The sequence below is a fragment of the Amblyomma mixtum genome, chromosome 3 (genome assembly GCF_055824585.1).
Source record: "Amblyomma mixtum isolate Tamu chromosome 3, ASM5582458v1, whole genome shotgun sequence".
Classification (NCBI taxonomy): Eukaryota; Metazoa; Arthropoda; class Arachnida; order Ixodida; family Ixodidae; genus Amblyomma; species Amblyomma mixtum.
In genome coordinates, this window is record NC_143014.1 from 69,496,593 (window position 1) to 69,500,845 (window position 4,253).

The 4,253-nt window shown below is 49.4% G+C and overlaps 1 non-coding gene across 1 annotated transcript; it reads left to right on the forward strand.

Annotated features, from left to right (window-relative positions):
• Window positions 1-222: 222 nt before the first annotated feature.
• TRNAR-ACG (transfer RNA arginine (anticodon ACG)) lies at window positions 223-295 on the forward strand. Its single transcript has one exon. It is a non-coding gene; the product is annotated as a tRNA-Arg (tRNA).
• Window positions 296-4,253: the final 3,958 nt, after the last annotated feature.

The window sequence follows — 4,253 nt, forward strand, 5'->3', positions numbered from 1 at the left end:
CGAATTCGTTCCGAATAATTTTGAACATTCACTACTTGATTCGTCCAGCGAATAGAACAGGATGATATTTAATTCTCTATTCGAAAATTTCAAATATTCACACACCCCTAAGTGTGAAGTGTCACGAGCGCGGCCAAGTGATGCGGCTATCTCAAGAGTTCGCTTGCTTTAGCCTAATGCATACGAGGCATCGCTCTCGCTGTATAGTAACTTTCACTATCCGGGCCTGTGGCGCAACGGATAACGCGTCTGACTACGGATCAGAAGATTCCAGGTTCGAATCCTGGCAGGCTCGCTTCTTTTTTTTTCCTCTCGGTTTCGTGTAGGGATTGGTCACGTGGTGGAGGATTAATTGAAACAACACGCAGCTTTCGCTTTAAAAGACACCCGTGGGCTGTGTGATGCCAGTGCTCCTTGCAGAACTCCAGGCGGTTGAAATGAATCCAGAACCCTCCACTACGTCACCTCTTCTTTTCCTTCCTTCATCCCAACGTTAATGGAACTAAACTAAGTTGCCAAACTCTCCGCCTTCTCCATGCGGCTGAAGCGGCCCGCAAATTTTGGCGCGAGGGGGCGCTGCCGTCGAAACAGGCTCCCGCTGGCCGCCGCTAGCAGACGCCGCAGGCCCGGCCGCCCAGCGTCGTAGCATGCAGCCTTCGGGAATGCTGAGTAACTGGCGTCCCAAATATCGCACTTACCGATGTTTATCGTAAAGACACCAGTCAGTTCTGAACCCTGTGCGGCGAGTATGCCACAAATCTTTCCTGCAGCAACTCGAGTGATAGATCATCGCTGCCTGGCCAATGCCACCGTTGGCCGAAATTGCGGGCGGTCATGATTTTCGAAAGGAGCGTGGTTATAAGAGTTTCTTCACCAAAGTAGCATATTAGACATCTACTTTAAAGGTGGAGATCAGATCATCGCAAGGCTCATCGTAAGTTCACTTACCAGCTTATCTAAACGCGAATGTCTGCCTGCTACTGTGCGCGCATGTCGTAGAGTGCTTTCGCGACGCGATTGCTGCTGTGATCATTGTCTTTGGGCTACGTGCGCTTGCATGCAGAGTTTCAGGTGCTGTATCTGCCATGCCGACGTGCTGTGCGCCGGGCTGCACGAGCGGTTACAGAAACAACAAGACTGCGAGGCATTTTTTCGCGGCTCATCGACGCGGTTCTCCGTGCGGCATGGGATCGAGCCATTCCCCGTATTGACAGAAAACTCTCCGACAAATCACGTGTGTGCGACCTTCATTTTCACGAAGAAGACATACTGAAGACGTACACCCATGTTATTAATGGGGAAGAAGCAAAAATCGAGAGGAGTAAGTTTAGTTTAGTTAGTTAGTTAGTTTATGGGGTTTAACGTCCCAAAGCGACTAAGGCTATGAGAGACGCCGTAATGGAGGGCTCCGGAAATTTCGACCACCTGGGGTTCTTTAACGTGCACTGACATCGCACAGTACACGGGCCTCTAGAATTTCTCCTCCAAAGAAATTCTAGCCGCCGCGGCCGGGATCGAACCCGCGTCTTTTGGGTCAGCAGCCGAGCACCATAGCCACTGAGCCACCGCAGCAGCTAGGAGTAAGTGGAGCCTCGTCGAGGTGTGCGTGCGCAAAATGTGTTGGGAATAAACTGTAAAAATATCTCTGTATTTGTGTCCAGCTGTAGTGCACTGCGTGAAGGATCGAAAAAATATTGTTGGAACGGTAGCGCACGCTAGGAACAATACACGGAGAGCGGTAAACTCAAAATACTGAAATTTCTTGTCTGGATAGTTGGCGTCAGGCATCGTCGCTGTTGCAGGGAAAGAGAAACTGACAACTGAGGAACGTACCCGAGGAAGTTCACTGCCTTCGCAGCTCGGGTTGTGAGCAGCGCGCGGAGTCATTCACGAAGTGGACACTGTGCGTAAAATCTGCTTATTTCGGAAAACTGCACCACAGAAATCGTAGGCACTTGTGGTCTGCTTTCGAGTGCCATAAATGCGGGGCTTTGCGCTCTAAAGCTATTGCTAATTTATGCTTAAAACATACAGCACCAATGCCTGCCAGACATTCGCGTTTAGATAGGCTGGTAAGTGAACTTATGATGAGCCTTGCGATGATCTGATCTCCACCTTTAGAGTAGATGTCTAATATGCTACTTTGGTGAAGAAACTCTTATAACCACGCTCCTTTCAAAATGGAAATGAAGATCGCACACACGTGATTTGTCGGAGAGTTTTCTGTCAACACGGGCGGGGAATGGCTCGATCCCATGCCGCACGGAGATCCGCGTCACGAGGAGCCGCGAAAAAATGCTTTGCAGTCTGTTGTTTCTGTAACTGCTCGTGCAGCCCGGCGCACAGGACGTCGGCATGGCAGATACAGCACCAGAAAATCTGCATGCAAGCGCACGTAGCACAAAGACAACGACCACAGCAGAAATCGCGTCGCGAAAGCACTCTACGACATGCGCGCAGTACAGCAACTGATCGGACCGGCTGAAGCCTGGTACGACTGCAGCGCCACTCAGAGCAGCCAGTGGTGGCGGCGCCGCAAAACCGCTCTCGGTTTGGCAACTGAGTTTAGTTCCATGAACGTTGCTTCATCCTGTCCTTCATGGTGCGGTTTACGGCGTACACCGAAAGCGAAACCGTTGCTGTGCTTTTCCGTTAGTCATGACCAACTGCCTTGCGGTGGCTGCGTTTTGATGGGCGAAAGAAAAAGAGGTGCCCATGTGCTCTGCAATGTCAGTGCAAGTTGAACAACCCGGTGTGGTTGAAATGAACCCAGAACCCTCCGCGCCGTGGTGGCTCGGTAGCTATGGCGTTCTACTGCTGAAACCTAGGAAGCGAGATCCAATCTCGGCCGCTCGTATCGAAGTGCAAAGACACACGCATGCTGCGTTATATCAGTGCATGTCGAAGAACACCAGATTGTCTAAATTAATCCACAGCCCTCCACTACGGTGTCTCTCATATTCCGTGTGCAGCTTCGGGGTGTTAACGCGCATAACGTAACATCATTCTTCTTTCACAATCTCCGACACCACTTCCTCCACGGCGGCCGCGTTCCGATGGCGGCGAAATCCAAAGCGTGCCCGTGTGCTGTGAACCCCAGGTGGTCGATAAACAACCCTAGGTGACCTGAATTAATTCGAAGCCCTCCAGTAACGCACCTATTTCTCTTTTCCTCTTTTAACTCCTTCCTTAATCTCCTTCATCACGGCGCCGATTGGGCGTCCACCGAGAGTAAAAGAACTACTGCGCCTTACATTTCCTCATAGGCAATTATTATTCTTCGTAACTTTTCTTTTTGCACTTTCGAGAAAGCATTTTCATGCATCGCCAGGGCTCTAGTACGTGGCGATGTTCAGCACACTTTTGTTTCCACTAGAAAGCGGCTATCACTTCAGGAATTAAGAAAAAAGACTGGCTTTGAAGACAGAAGGCAATCACCGTCATCACCGTTAGCCTGACTACGCCCACTGCAGGGCAGAGGCCTCTCCCATGTCTCTACAATTACTGTCCTTTGACAGTTGCGGCCACCGTGTCCCCGCAAACTTCTTAATCTCATCCGCCCACCTAACTTTCTGCCACCCTCTGTTAAGCTTCCCTTCTCTTGGAATCCACTCCGTTACCCTTAAGGACCAGCGGTTATCTTCCCATTTCTACCTCTTGATTTCGACCAGGATGTCATTAACCCGCGTTTGTTCCCTCACCTACTCCATCCGCTTCCGATCTCTTAACGTTACACTTATCATTTTTCTTTCCATAGCTCCCTACATTGAACCCTCTTCGTTAGCCTCCACGTTTCTGCTCCATTGGTGTGTACCAGCAGGATACAGCTGTTGTATACTTTTCTCGAGGGATATTGGCAAACTGCCATTCATGACCTGAGAGAACCTGCCAATTGCGCTGCACCCCATTTTCATCGTTCTAGTTATTTCCCTCGTATGAATGCAATAGGAGGCCTTAGGCTTGCTGCTGTTTCTTGTTTTGAGATTCAGATTTTGTACCCGCATGTTCGTGGATGAATAAGTAACAGAGCGTTGGCTTCTATATTTTTTGGCAAACACCCAAGTATCACATTCCTCACCCTAACTGACACACGTCCGTAATTAATTTCTTATAGCAGTTTAGTTGGGCATCAGAGCAAAAACCCAAGCAGTGAAACGATGAGAAATGGTAGCATTTTAACTGTACGTATTTTTTTTTCAGCTCAAAACACAATTTAATTGTCCTTTGCAGCATGAACGGTTTTTGTCTGTCTC